We start from the raw sequence: 15,980 nt of genomic DNA on the forward strand, positions 1-15,980 counted from the left end.
GACTCAGAAAAAAAAAAAAAAAAAAAAAAAAAGGCTGAGTAAAATTTCATTGTATATAAACATGATATTTTGTTTACCCATTTAGTTTTAATGGAGACTTGGGCTGCTTCCACCTTTGACTATTATGAATAATGCTGCCATGAACATGTTTGTGCAAATATCTCTTCATTCTCACTTTCAAATCTTTCCGGTATATACCCGGAAGTGGCATTGCTGGGTCCGATGGTTATTTTATTATTAATTTATCTGGAACCATCTTCCTGTTTTCCACAGCCCCTGCATCATGTCGTATTTCCAACACCAGTACAGAAAGGCTCCAATTTCTCCAAACTCTGCCAACACCTGCTACATTCTGCTTAATGGATAGCAGCCATGTTAATGGGTGTTGGTGATTTGAAAGGAAAAATACAATTCCTTTCCTTCTGCCATGATGACAGTTACTTAATAATAGGATGTGTGTGCCTTTTGGGCACTCCACGACTTCTAAAACTTTGGACTCAGACTAGGACATGTTGCCCCCATTTCCTCATCCTTGCTAGTTTTCATGTGACAGTTGCTTTTCTTCACAGCAAGCACTGACACCCCAGCATCACCCACATGCGATGTCAGGAAAGGAAAGGTGGACACAGCGAATGTTCACACTATGAACACCTGTAGCTTGGAGAATTACATGTTGTGTCAGACATCAACGATGCTGTGTTTCCCTCAAATTTAACATCACCTGGGTGCAGGGTTGCAGCTGCGAGGATAGAACAGCAGAAACAAAGTAGGAATTAGTGGGGGTAGGGGAGAGAATGGAGGAGATGGTCTGGTTGCCTAGCAACATGCAGTGTCCTTGGAGATGAGTCACCATGGAAACAGAATGGGAACAGGTATGGGGGAAGGGCGAGTCTACTCCAGCCAAATGCAGCTGCAGAGAACAGGAAAGTGATGCCAATGTCCCACAGTTCATTTGTTTTTCTTTTGACTAACCTCCTGATTTTATATTCAGATGGCTTCCGTTTATACTTTCACGTATTATTTGTATATCTCTCAGGTTAGCTCTTTCCAAAATGTAGTTCAAGGATTCCTGGGGGAATCAAGATTCTTTAAGGTGGTTCACAATTCCGAAGTATTTTCCTAACATTAGCACTCTGGCCGGGCATGGTGGCTCACGCCTGTAATCCCATCACTTTGGGAGGCCGAGGCAGGCAGATCACTTGAGGCCAGCCTGGCCAACACGGAGAAACCCCATCTCTACTAAAAATACAAAAATTAGCCGAGTGTGGTGGTGGGCGTCTGTCATCCCAGCTACTCGGGAGGCTGAGACAGGAGAATCCCTTGAACCCAGGAGGTGGAGGTGAGAGGAGATCACACCACTGCACTCCAGCCTGAGCAACAGAACAGGACTGCATCTAAAAAAAAAAAAAAAAAAATTTGCCTTTTCTTTCTCTTTGTCTCTCGATGATGTAATGTTGTAAGCGTTTGAATTAAGTAGTCAGTTAGAGAATCCAGCCATCTTGTAGTAACGGGGACATGAACAAGGTACGCAAAAATGTAAGCCGATGCCACGTTGATTGGAGGGAGAAAGAATGGAGGAGCTGGCCTTGTTTCCAGGCTGTGCTCAGCATCCCTGGAGAGGATCCACAGCAAAGTTGGAGGGGAAACAAGCTGTGGAGGAGGGGCTGTTCCTCCCCAGCCCCCTGCAGCTGTAAGAGTGAGGGATGGAGCAAGCAGAGTCAGGCCCAGCAGGGACGAGGCTTTCCGAGAGCATCGCATGAAAGAGAACATGAAACAGAGATTTGAGTCCGTGTAGAAGGAATTAATTGGAATGATTGACCACAGAAGGTGACCTGGGAGTGGGAGTGAAGGTTAGTGGAAAATAGTTTAATCAATGGAGTGCTGATCCTCAAGGGCCGAATGGATGGTAGCATCAAATAGTGTTTTGTTTTGTTTTGTTTTTGTTTTTGAGACAGAGTCTCGCACTGTTGCCCAGGCTGGAGTGCAGTGGCGCAATCTCCACTCACTGCAAGCTCCGCCTCCCGGGTTCACGCCGTTCACTTGCCTCAGCCTCCTGAGTAGCTGGGACTATAGGTACCCGCCACTGCGCCTGGCTAATTTTTTGCATTTATTTGAGACAGGGTCTCACTCTGTCACCCAGGCTGGAGTGCAGTGGCGTGATCTTGGCTCACTGCGACCTCCACCTCCCGGGTTCAAGTGATTCTCCTGCCTCAGCCTCCCGAGTAGCTGGAACTACAGCGTAACTATATTTTTAAGTGTAAAGTTCAGCAATTAAGTACATTTACTTGTTGTATCCTAATCTGTCCCATACGTCTTCAAAACTCCTTTAGTCTGGGAAAACCATGACTCTGTACCCATTAAGGAATAACTCTCCATTTCCCTTTTCCAGCCCCTGGCAGCTACCATTTTATTTTCTATTTCTATGAATTGGACTCTTCTAAGTACCTCATATACCCAGAATCATATATTATCTGTCCTTTTGGTATGGATTTATTTCAATTGACATCATTCTTCAGGGTTCATCCAAGTTATAGCACCTGTCAGGATGTCCTTTACTTTTTTTCTTTTTCTTTCTTTCTTTCTTTTTCTTTTTCTTTTTCTTTTTTTTTTTTTTTTTTTTTTTTTTTTTGAGAGGGAGTCTTGCTCTGTCGCCCGGGCTGGAGTGCAGTGCCCGGATCTCAGCTCACTGCAAGCTCCGCCTCCCGGGTTTACGCCATTCTCCTGTCTCAGCCTCCTGAGTAGCTGGGACTACAGGCGCCGCCACCTCGCCCAGCTGGTGTTTTTGTATTTTTTTTAGTAGAGATGGGGTTTCACCGGGTTAGCCAGGATGGTCTCGATCTCCTGACCTCGTGATCCGCCCGTCTTGGCCTCCCAAAGTGCTGGGATTACAGGCTTGAGCCACTACGCCCGGCCACTTTTTTTTAATTTTTATTTTGGAATCGTGGGATACATGTGCAGGTTTGTTGCAAAGGCCTGTTGCCTGATGCTGAGGTTTAGGATATGACTGAACCCATCACGCAGGTAGTGGGCATGGTACCTGATAGGTAGTTTTTCAACCCATGCCCTTCTTCCTCTCTCCCTTCTTTGGTTGCCCACAGTGCCTGTCGTTTCCATCTTTATGTCCATGTACATCCAAAGTTTAGCTCCTGCTTATAAGTAAGAACACGTGGTATTTGGTTTTCTGTTTCTGAGGTAATTTGCTTAAGGAAATGGCCTCCAGCTGCATCCATGTCACTGCAAAGGACGTGATTTCATTCCTTTTTTTTTTTTTTTTTTTTTGAGATGGACTTTCACTCTTGTTGTCCAGGCTGGAGTGCAATGGCATGACCTCGGCTCACTGCAACCTGCACCTCCCAGGTTCAAACGATTCTCCTGCCTCAGCCTCCCAAGTAGCTTGGATTACAGGCGTCCACCACACCTGGCTAATTTTGTATTTTTAGTAGAGATGGAGCTTCTCCATGTTGATCAGGCTGGTCTTGAACTCCTGACCCCATGTGATCTGCCCGCCTTGGCCTCCCAAAGTGCTGGAATTACAGGCATCAGCCAACGTGCCTGGCCGGTTTTATTCCTTTTTATGGCTGCATGGTATTATTCCACAGTGTAGGTGTGCAACACTTTCTTTATCCAATCCACTGTTGATGGGTACCTAGGTTGATTCCAAGTCTTTGCTGTTGTGAATAGAATGGTAACGAGCATACAGGTGCATGCGTCTGTTTGGCAGAATGATTCATTTTCCTCTGGGCATAAACCCGGTAATGGGATTGCTGGGGTGAATGGCAGTTCAAGTCTTAGTTCTTTGAGAAATCTCCAAACTGCTCTCCACAGTGGCTGGACTAATTTTCATTTCCACCAAGAGTATGTCAGCGTCCCCCTTTCTCTACAGCCTTGCTGATATGTTATTTTTTGACTTTTTAACCAAAACTTGGTTAACGAGCAACTTGGGTAGCTTCCAACTTTTTTTTTTTTTTTTTTTTTTTTTTTTTTTTTTTGAGACGGAGTCTCACTCTGTTGCCCAGGCTGGAGTGCAGTGGCATGGTCTCGGCTCACTGCACGTTCCATCTCCCGGGTTCAAGCGATTCTCCTGCCTCAGCCTCCCAAGCAACTGGGACCACAGGCGCCCCCCACCACGCCCAGCTAATTTTTTGTATTTTTAGTAGAGACGGGTTTTCACTGTGTTGGCCAGGATGGTCTCGATCTCCTGACCTTGTCATCCGCCCACCTCGGCCTCCCAAAGTGCTGGGATGCTTCCACTTTTGACTTTCATGAATAATGCTGCTATGCCCATGGGTGTACAAATATCTCTTTAATTTTCCGCTTCCAATACTTCTGGGTAATATCTAGAGGTAGAAAGAGAATTTTATTTTTATTCTTTTCAGAACCATTGTCTTTTTTTTTTTTTTTTTGCAGAATCTGTATCACATCACAATTGCAGCAGGAGTGCAGATGTGCCAACTTCTCCAAGCCCTGTGGGTGGTTGTTATCTTCTGTCTTGTGGATAGTGTCCACGGAAATGGGAATGAAGTGGTTCATTATCTCTTTGCCAAAGAAAAAAATATTTGTTTCACTTTTCAATAATAATTACTTAATAATGGGATGTGTTTGTCTGTTGGTTCCTGCACAACTTCTCAAATGTAGGAATCAGACTAGACCGTGTCACTCTGATGTCCTCATCCTCATTGATTTTTGGGGGTTATTGTTTTTATCACAGATACCACTGATAACCCAGCATCACAAAGATATGACTGCAAAAAATTAAAAAAAAAAAAATGAGAGAACCAATGTAGAAACTGTGAATCCCTGTAGCTTCTACTTAATGTGGTGTCAGAAGATAGGAAATACTGCCATACTTCTCTTAAAACTGAACTGTAGGGTTACCTCTTCAGACAGATGTGGCTATAAGGATATAATAGCAGGAATACAATAAGTGTTTGTCGGATCAGGGAGAGAATGGAGAAGGTGACCTGGTTGCCGAGCAACCTTCAGTATCCTTGGAGATGAGTCACCATGGAAACAGCAATAACTCTTCATTTCCCTTTTTCCAGCCCCTGAAAACCAACGTTTTATTTTCCATTTCTATGAATTTGACTCTTCTAAGTACCTCATCTACCTAGAATCGGGTACCTGAGTACCTCATATACCTGGACAGTGCTGGGGGACGGCGGGGACGGAGTTCCTCCTCAGCCAGGGGAGCTGCGAAGAACAAGGAAAGTGATTGGACGTTCCACAGTTTCTTTCATGGACAACCTCTTGTTTATTCAAATGATCTCCATTTATAATCTCCTGTATATCATTTGTATATCTGTTAGACCACTTTTTCCCAAAAATGGAGTTCCAGGGCTCCGGGGGCGGGAGAGGTGCGGGGAATCAAGATTTGGAATCCACAATTTCAAATAATTGTCCTAAACACACGAAGACTTATTTGCATTTTCCCTCATTTTCTCTGGATGGCATAATATTGCACATGTCTGATTTAAGCAGAGAGTTTGATCATAGCCATCTAGTGGTAAGGAAAACATTAACGGTATTTGCAGAAATGAAAAGCCACACCATCTTTATTGCGAATTTTGTTTGGAAAATGCAAGCGTCCAGTTTTCTGTTGTGCTTCGTTTCACTGCGCTTCACAGATACCAAGTTTTTTCGAAGGGAAGGTTTGTGCACGTCCGCACTGGCAAGTCTGAGAGTGCCGTTTTTCCAAAGTATGTGCTCACCTCACACCTCAGTATCACATTTCAGTAACTCTCATAACAGTTCAAGCATTTTTATTATTATCATGGATGTGATGGTGATCTGTGGTCAGTAATCTTTCATGTTACTGCCGTAATTATTTTGGGACATCACAATCCACATGCATATGAGACGGGGAATCTAAATATACATGTGGCTGGGCGTGGTGGCTCGCGCTTGTCATCCCAGCACTTTGGGAGGCCGAGGCGGGCGGATCACCTGATGTCAGGAGTTCGAGACCAACCTGATCAACATGGTGAAACCCTGCTTGTAATAAAAAAGCAAAAGTTATCCAGGTGTGGTGACGCGGGCCTGTAATCCCAGCTACTCAGGAGGCTGAGGCGTGAGAATCGCTTGAACCCAAGAGGGGGAGGCTGCAGTGAGCCAAGATGGCACCACTGCATGACAGCCTGGGCAACAGAGTGAGATTCCCTCTAAAACAACAGCAACAACAACAACAACAACAACAACAACAACAAAAACCATGTGTTTGTTCTGAGTGCCCCATTAATTGCACTAATTGTTCATTCCCCCATTTCCCCACGTCCAAGCTTCCCTATTCTGTGAGACACAACTGTATTGAATTCTTCCAAAACATAACCCTACAATGATGCTAAAGTGTTCAAGTGAAAGGAAGAGTTGCTGGTCTCTCACTTTAAATCACAAGCTAGAAATAAGGACGCTTAGTGAGGAAGGCAGGTAGGAAGCCGAGACAGGGTGAAAGCTAGTTTTCTTGCACCCGTGAGACAACTTGTGAGTGCAAAGGAAAAGTTCTGGACTGAAAATAAAGACTACTCCAGGGAACACACAAACGATAAGAAAGGGAAATACCCTTATTGCCAAGTCAGGAAAGTTTGAGCCATCTGTGAGGATAGAAAATCAAACGAGCCAGAAAATTGCCCTAAGCCTTAGCCTAATACACAGTGAGGCCCTAACTCTCCTTAATTCTATGAAGGCTGAGAGAGGTAAGGAAGCTGTAGAAGAAATGCTGGAAGCTAGCAGAGGTTGATTCATGAGCTTCAGGGAAAGAAACCGTCTTCATAACACGGAAGTGAAAGGCAGACCAGGTGCAGTGGCTCACGCCTGTAACCCCAGCACTTTGGGAGGCCAGGGTGGGCAGATTACCTGAGCCCAGGAGTTTGAGACCAGCCTGGGCAACATGGTGAAACCCTGTCTCTACTAAAAATACAAAAAAAATTAGCTGGGCGTGGTGGCACATGCCTGTAGTCCCAGCTACGTGGGAGGCTGAGGGGGGAGAATTGCTTGAACCCAGGAAGCAGAGGTTGCAGTGAGTCGAGACCACACCATTGCACTTCAGCCTGGGCAAAAGAGCAAGACTCTGTCTCAAAAAAAAAAAAAAAAGTGAAAGGTGAAGTTGCAAGTGCTGGTGTGGAAGCTGAAGCAAGTCATCCAGCAGATCTAGTGAAGGTCCTTAGTGAGTACATCAAACAACAGATTTTCAATGTAGACAACACAGCCTTTTATTGGAAAAAGATGTCATCTAGGACTTTCGTAGCTAGAGAGAAGTCAGTGCCTGGCTTCAAAGCTTCAAAGGACAGGCTGACTCTCTTCTTAGGAACTAATGCAGCTGGTGATGGTCAGTGGAATCCAATGCTTTTTTATTATTCCAAAAGTCCTAGGACTATTTATTTATTTATTCTTTTTTTTTTTTTTTTTGTGAGGCAGAGTCTCACTCTGTTGCCCAGGCTGGAGTGTAGTGGCACAATCTTGCCTCACTGCAACCTCCGCCTCCTGAGTTCAAGTGATTCTCCTGCCTCAGCCTCCTGAGTAGCTGGGATTACAGGTTGTACCACCATGCCCGGATAAGTTTTGTATTTTTAGTAGAGACAGGGTTTTGCCATGTTGGCCAGACTGGTCTCGAACTCCTGACCTCAAGTGATCTGCTGGTCTTGGCCTCCCAAAGTGCTGGGATTATAGGCGTGAGCCACCATGCATGGCCTAAAAATTCTAGGACTCTTCAGCACTGTGCAAAACCTACTCTACCTGTGCTCTATAAATGGAACAAGGAGGTCAAAATGTCAACATCAATAGGAGTTTGAAAGAAGTTGATTTCAACTCCTGTTGATGACTTTGTGGGGTTCAAGAGTTCAATGGAGGAAGTCACTGCAGATGTGGTAGAAAGAACAAGAAAACTAGAATTAGAAGTAGAGCCTAAATATATGACTGAATTCTGTAATCTCATAAGGAAGTTTTAGCAGGTGAGGAATTCTTTCTTTCTTTCTTTCTTTCTTTCTTTCTTTCTTTCTTTCTTTCTTTCTTTCTTTCTTTCTTTCTTTCTTTCTTTCTTTCTTTCTTTCTTTCTTTCCTTCCTTCCTTCCTTCCTTCCTTCCTTCCTTCCTTCCTTCCTTCCTTCCTTCCTTCCTTCTTTCTTTCTTTCTTTTTTTTTTGAGACAGGGTCTCACTCTGTCACCCAGGCTGGAGTGCAATGGCATGATCTCGACTCACTGCAACCTGCACCTCCCAGGTTCAAGCGATTCTCCTGCCTCAGCCTCCCAAGTAGCTGGGACTACAGGCATGTGCCACCACACCTGGCTAATTTTTTTTTTGTAATTTTAGTAGAGACAGGGTTTCACCGTGTTGCCAGGATGGTCTCAATCTCTTGACCTCGTGATCCGCCCACCTCGGCCTCCCAAAGTGCTGGGATTACAGGAGTTGCTTCTTTTGAACGAGCAAAGGAAGTGGTTTCTTGAGATGGAATCTACTCCTTGTGAAGATGCTGTGAACATTGTAAAATGACCACAAATAATTTAGAATTTAGAATATATCCTCCAGTTCACAATATCCCCACCTTAATGTAAAATATGTTATTGCTAAAAAATTGTAAGAATCACCTGATCTTTCAATGAGTCATAACCATTTGGCTGGTGGAGGGTCTTGCCTCAGTGTTGATGGCTGCAGACTGATCACGGTGGTGGTTGTTCAAGGTTGAGGTGTCTGTGGCAATTTCTTAAAATAAGATAACGATAAAGACCGTCCAATCAGCTGAGTCACAAAATATTTCTCTGTAGCATGTGATGCTGTTTGATAGCATTTTACCCACAGAACTTCTTTTAAAATTGAAATCCATCCTGTCAAAGCCTACTGATGCTTTATCAATTAATTTTATATTTTGTATTTTCATCCTTCAGTTTACAAATCTCAGCCCCAGCTGATTTTTTCTATTTTTAGAGATGGGGTTTTGCTATGTTGCCCAGGCTGGTCTCAAACTCCTGGCCTCAAGCAATCCTCCTGTCTCAGCCTCCCAAAGCATGGAGATTACAGGCATGAGCCACTGCACGTAAATTGATGCTTCTTTTCCTTGCTTACTGCTTGTTCTCTTCCTCGCCTGGAATGTAAGCTTGGAGTGTGGTAGAAAAATATACCTAAAGTTGCGAGTATCTCAGGTTTTAGGTTTGTTGCTGGAGATAGAAGAGGTTCAAAGGGCAAAAGTAAGAATTGTATCTCACTTCCTTTTGAACATGATTAAAAATATTATTTTAATCTTGTTACTTTTGTTTGGGAAATAGGAATAAGGTGACAATGTGAATGAAAGAGGTGAAGTCTTAAGATCAGAAACGTCTGCCGAGGGCAGTGGCTCACGCCTGCAATCCCAGCATTCTGGGAGGCTGAGGCAGGCAGATCGCTTGAGGTCAGAAGTTCGAGAATAGCCTGGCCAACACGGTGAAACCCCAGGTCTACTAAAAATACAAAAAAAAATTAGCCAGGTGTGGTGGCGGGCACCTTTAATCCCAGCTACTCTGGAGGCTGAGGCAGGAGAATCCCTTGAACCTGGAAGGTGGAGGTTGCAGTGAGCCAAGATGGTGCCATTGTACTCCAGCCTGGGTGACAAGAGTGAAAAACTCTGTAAAAAAAGAGCCATTATGCAGTGGTCATGCATTGAAGTAGTGGTGTGTATAGAGAAGCTGGTCCTGCTTCCAGGCTGTGCTCAGAATCCTTGGAGGTGAGTCACCATGAAGTGAGGGTGAGAACAGCAATGGGGTAGGGGCTGTTCCTTTCCAGCCACCAGGAGTGAGGAGTAAGGGGGAGGGCAAGGGGAGTCAGAGCCAAACATGGATGGGGTTTTCCAAGAGAATCACACGAAACTGTGAGAGTGGAGTGTGCGCAGAAAGAATCCATTTCACAGATTGACCCTAGAAGGTGACCTGGGTGTCGCAGTGAAGGTTTGATTAAAATGGTGGAGTGTTGGTCCTTAAAGGATAAAAGAATGTTGGTATCAGGTGAGGAGGATAAGTCATCTGTCTGGTAGGATGTGATGTTGGAGATGGGAACGGGATGCTGGAAATGAGAGGACTGAGTGGTCTTGGTTATTAGTAATGACAAGGCAGGTAGGAGTGGATGGCTTAGGGAGATTGAACGAAAGCCTTGGAGGGGAGGAGGTCAATATGGCGATGGTCAAACATGTTGGGAGGGTCATCTGTATCATGTGTTCTCTTCCAGGGTAACACTGAAAATTTGGTAGGATATTCTTCATTGTGGCGGGGAGGGTTGTGCTAGGCCATGTGGGCCGTCGAGGGACATTCCTGGATTCTCAGCAGCTCTCCACTCCTGTGATAACTAAAAACCCCTTCAGACACTGCCAACTGTCCCCTAGGGGCACGAGGGCTATCCCAAGCCTGAGGGTGGAACAAGACTGCAGCCCTGGAAACTCTTTTCTAGAAGGTGCCAGACACCTCTCCTTGGATGTCCAGAAACAGGCTGGGGGAGCAGGTGATGGGGGTGTGGACACAGGGACAGGCAGCCTGGAGACCTCCCATCTCTGGGCCCAGTGCTTTCTGTAAAATGTGGACGCTCCTAGGACCTTGCTCATGGCCAAGGCTGCTGGGGATGGTTGTGTGTGTTTTCCTCTGCATTTAGATTCATGTCCGTAGAGCTGAGCAGAATTTGAAATCCAGCCTGCACTCTCTCTACAGTTATGCCCGTACCGGAACTGAAGAATCTCTCCAGAGCCATATCACTGAAACTCTCTTTGCAAAAATTGCGACAGCAAAAATTACGACAGCAAAAATTACGACAGTGAAAGATGTCTGATCTAACCGGCCCCCATCTTGCCTTTAACCTCCAAAGTGTCTAGATCATTGCTGAGTTTAGGCCAGGTTAATTTGGGGAGATGTTTTAATTCATAATTTAAATGATAATGGCCCTTCCCCCGCCCCCCAAAAAACCGAAAGTTCGTAAAGCTAATGAAAAGTCACCAGGTTAGGAGGATGAGGAGCCCGAATTCTGCTAAGGTATAGACTTAAATGATAACCAGGAGTCTAGAGGTCACAAGATTTGCCACTTCCACAATTGCCTCTGCAGATAACATCGCTCTTGTAGAACCTAAGACTGGCCTTTTGAAATATCTTTTTAGGTTTTTGCTTTTCTGATGGCCAATGGCTCCATTCGAATCACTCAACACACCAACTGGTCCTTTAGCCCCACTCAGAAGTGGACTCCCTGGCGCACCAAACTAGCCTGGAAAAACCCTAACCTCTGAATTTTCAAGAAGATTGATTTGAGTAGTAACTCTGTCTCCCACGCTGCGTGGCCAGCCTCATATCAATAAACTCTTTGTGGCAGTGTCATGGCCTCAGTGAATTGTTTTTTGTTTGTTTTGTTCTTTTTGTGTTTGTTTTTGAGATGGAGTCTCGCTCTGTCGCCCAGGCTGGAGTGCAATGGTGGGATTTCGGCTCACTGCAACCTCCGCCTCCTGGGTTCAAGCGACTCTCCTGCCTCAGCCTCTTGAGTAGATGGGATTACAGGCACCCATCACCATGCCCGGCTGAGTTTGTATTTTTAGTAGAGATGGGGTTTCACCACATTGGTCACCTGCTCTCGAACTCCTGACCTCAGGTGATCCGCCTGCCTCAGCCTCCCAAAGTGCTGGGATTACAGGCATGAGCCACCGTGGCTGATGTCTCGGTGAATGTTTTTTTTCTGTGCAGGAAGAACCAGCCCATCAGGAGGTTACACCATTGCAGATCAACCCGAGGTCCTACAGCCTTCCGTGGCCATGTGCTCATTAATAAAACCTGCGGCACAAATTCTTTTCAAAGAACAAACAAGAAACTAAAGTGACACAGCAATTTTTAGGGTCTCAGTTTTTTCTCTTTCTTCTCATTTAAGGCAATGCGTATGATTTTATCAAATGCTGTCAAGCGCCTTTGCCACAGCTAGATGGCACTGTTGAAGCACTGGAAAGGAAATAGGCATTCCTTGTTAAAACTCTAGCAGACTACACAGGATATAAAATTTACCATATAGTCCATATTTTGCTAATATTAATTCGTAAGCAAAGACTTTTTACGTTTGTTTTAAATTTTTAAATAAACATGGGGTAAATTATTACAGAATTCAATATTTATATTTTAATCATTTTTAAAGTGGGCAATTCTGTGTCATTAATTGCATTCACATTATTTGCAAACATCACCACCTTCCAAATCCAGAGTAGTTTTCATATTGCAAAACTGGAATTCTGTACTCATGAAACACTAACTCTCCGTTCCTTCTCTCTTCGCCCCTGGCAACCACCATTGTACTTTCTGTCTTTATGAATTAGGTTAGTTTGGGACCTTATGGAAGTGGAATCATAGAGAGTTGTCGCTTTGACTCTGGCTTATTCCCCTTGGCATCGTGTCCTAAAGTTCCTCTGTGTGGTAGCATGTGTCAGGGTTTTATTTTAAGGCTCAGTAATATTCCATCGCATGCAAAATCCACAGGTGTTTTTTTTTTTTTTTTTTTTTTTTTAGAGTCTTGCTCTTGTCGCCCAGGCACAATCTCGGCATGGCATGATCATTCGGTGGCACATTCTCAGCTCACTGCAACCTCAAGATCGCTCAGTGGCATGAACTCGGCTCACTGCAACCTCCGCCTCCCGGGTTCAAACCATTTTCCTGCCTCAGCCTCCCGAGTAGCTGGGATGACAGGCACCCGCCACCACGCCCGGCTAATTTTTGTATTTTTAGTAGAGACAGGGGTTTCACCATGTTGGTCAGGCTGGTCTCGAACTCCCAACCTCAGGTGTTCCACCCGCCTCGGCCTCCCAAAGTGAAAAACCACAGTTTGTTAACCCATTATCCACTCATCCCTTGATGGACACTTCAGTTTCTCTACTTTTGACGATTACGAATAAAGCTGCTGTAAACATGACAGTACAAATCTCTCTTTTTTTTTTGAGACGGAGTCTCACTCTGTCGCCCAGGCTGGAGTGCAGTGGCCAGATCTCGGCTCACTGCAAGCTCCGCCTCCCGGGTTTACGCCATTCTCCTGCCTCAGCCTCCTGAGTAGCTGGGACTACAGGCGCCGCCACCGCGCCCGGCTAGTTTCTTGTATTTTTTTAGTAGAGACGGGGTTTCACCGTGTTAGCCAGGATGGTCTCGATCTCCTGACCTCGTGATCCGCCCGTCTCGGCCTCCCAAAGTGCTGGGATTACAGGTGTGAGCCACCGCGCCCGGCCCAAATATCTCTTTAAAACACTGTTTTCGGCCGGGCGTGGTGGCGGTGCCTGTAGTCCCAGCTACTCGGGAGGCTGAGGCAGGAAGAACGGCGTGAACCCGGGAGGCGGAGCTTGCAGTGAGCTGAGATCCGGCCACTGCACTCCAGCCTGGGCGACAGAGCGAGACTCCGTCTCAAAAAAAAAAAAAAAAAAAAAAAAAAAAAAAAAAAAAAAAAAAAAACCACTGTTTTCAGTTCTTGGGGTATATACCCAGATGAGGACACAGCTGGATCATCTGGTAACTTTATTATGAATTTCACAGGAAACATCTCGCTTCCAAAGCCGCTGCACCACATCACATTCCCAACCAGAGGGCGGAAGGCTTCTTATTTTTCCACAGCCTGCCGACACTTATTATATTCTGTTTTATGGATAATAACCATGTTAATAATGTGTGGTGGTTCCTTCTTTCTCTCAAAATCTGTTTTTTCCATTTGTCCATAATGACAGTTATTGAAGAATGGGATATGTGTGTCTGCTGGGCACCGTGCAACTTCTCGAACTTTCAGATCAGACGGGGCCATGCCACCCTCTTTCTCGCTGATTTCCATGTGGGGATTGCTTTTCTTCCCAGCAAGCACTGACACCTCAGCTTCACAGAGACCGGGAAATGTAGAGAGATCAAATGCAGGATCTGTGCACCATTGGAGCTGGTAGTTTCCGTGGCATCAGATGTGGAATGTTGCTGTTCTTCCCTCAGTTTTAATGTATCCAGGGTTCCTCTGCAGACAATTGCAGGTATGAAGATAGAACAGCAGGAATGCAGTGGGTCTTCATTGCAGGGGGAGAGAATGGAGGAGCTGGTCTGGTCGCCAAGCAACGCTCAGTGTCTTTGGAGATGAGTCACCATGGAAACAGAGCGAGAACTGGCAGTGGGGGAGGGGCTGTTCTGCCCCAGCCAAATGCAGCTGCACAGAATTGCAAAGGTGATGTGGATGTTTCACAGTTTCTTGAATTAATAACTTCTCATTTGTACATTCTGATGGTCTCCACTTGTAATTTCTTGTTCATTATTTGTGTATCTCTTAGGCCAGTAATTTCCAAATGTAGTAAATCAAGACCTTTGGTAAGGGGTCCACCACTTCAAACTATTTTTCTAAGAACATTAGTTTTTATTTAATTTAATTAAATTTTTTTTGAGACAGGGTCTTGCTCTGTTGCCCAGGCAAGAATGCAGTGGTGCCATCACAGCTTACTGCAACCTCGATCTCCTAGGCTCAGGTGATCCTCCCACCTCAGCTTCCTGAGTAGCTGGGACTGTAGGCACACACCACCATGCCCACCTGATTTTTAATTTTTTTATTTTTAGTAGAGATGAGGTCTTGCTACATTGCCCAGGCTGGTCTCGAACTCCTGAGCTCAAGTGATCTGCCCTCCTTGGCCTCCCAAAGTGCTGGGATTGCAGGTGTGAGCCACTATGCCCAAACAGAACATTAATATCTTATTTGGATTTTTTCCATCTCATTTTCTCTGCATGATATAATATTGTGAGTAGATGGGGGAAATCTATCTCTCTTCTCTTTAGGAGGAAATTAAAGAGATTTACAAAAATGTAAAACAATACCACCTTTCCTTTACTAAGATTTTGTTTGGAAAATATTAACATTGTTCACAAAATATGGGTTCTTTTAACATATAATAGATTTGTTGCTGTTTTTAAGTTTAAAATTTAACAATTTCTCTGCTTTTATTTATAACATGACTAAGAAAGGAGATATAAACTGTAGAAAGAAACATTCTTCGGGGATTTCTCAATAATTTTTCAGTGGGTTGTATGCAAAGCCTTTAGATCAGAGTCCAGCTCGCAGGAAAAGGTTTTTAAAAGCTAGTTGTCATTCTGCTCGGGTCGCACAAAGAACTTAAAACTGAAGTCAGGGAGTCCTGGGTTCAGAGTCAGATGCTCCCACTTCCTCCCTAAATCTCAGTTTCCTCGTCTGTGACATGGGAACCCTAACAACGCCTGCCTTCGCAGTTTGAGAATCCATTGAAGTCACATCTGGAAAATGCCCTTCCAGAAACAGAATGTTATCATTAGTTTTTGTGAACAGACGGTATAAGCACTTGACATACAGTAAAAACTCAAACGCACTCCTCCATCCCCCAGGTTCTCCCCCAGGGTGAATATACTTAACCATTTTCTGGGCATGTGTCGGCACTGCCCCCGGCCCATTGGAGCATCACAGGCACCACATTGGGCATGCTTTGCTTTTTTTTTTTTTTTTTTTTTTTTTTTTTGAGACGGAGTCTTGCTCTGTCTCCTAGGCTGGGGTGCAATGGTGCAATCTCTGCTCACTGCAACCTCTGCCTCCCAAGTTCAAGTGATTCTCCTGCCTCAGCCTCCAGAGTCACTAGAATTACAGGCATGCACCACCACACCCAGCTAATTTTTGTATTTTTAGGAGTGATGGGGTTTTGCCACGTTGGCCAGGCTGGTCTCGAACTCCTGACCTCAGGTGATCCTCCCACCTTGGCCTCCCAAAGCGCTGGGATTATAGGCGTTAGCCATTGTGCCCAGCCTGCTTTATCTTTAATTCTTAGCAATATCTGGCATTTATCATTTCACAGCAGAACATACAGCTGCCTTGCTTTTTTTCTTTTTTTTTTGAGAGGGAGTCTCGCTCTGTCACCCAGGCTGGAGTTCAGTGGTGTCATCTTAGCTCACTGCAACCTCTGCCTCCTGGGTTCAACTGATTCTCCTGCCTTAACCTCCCAAGTAGCTGGAATTACAGGTGTGCACCACCACGCCCAGCTAATTTTG

The sequence above is a fragment of the Rhinopithecus roxellana genome, chromosome 12 (genome assembly GCF_007565055.1).
Source record: "Rhinopithecus roxellana isolate Shanxi Qingling chromosome 12, ASM756505v1, whole genome shotgun sequence".
Classification (NCBI taxonomy): domain Eukaryota; kingdom Metazoa; phylum Chordata; class Mammalia; order Primates; family Cercopithecidae; genus Rhinopithecus; species Rhinopithecus roxellana.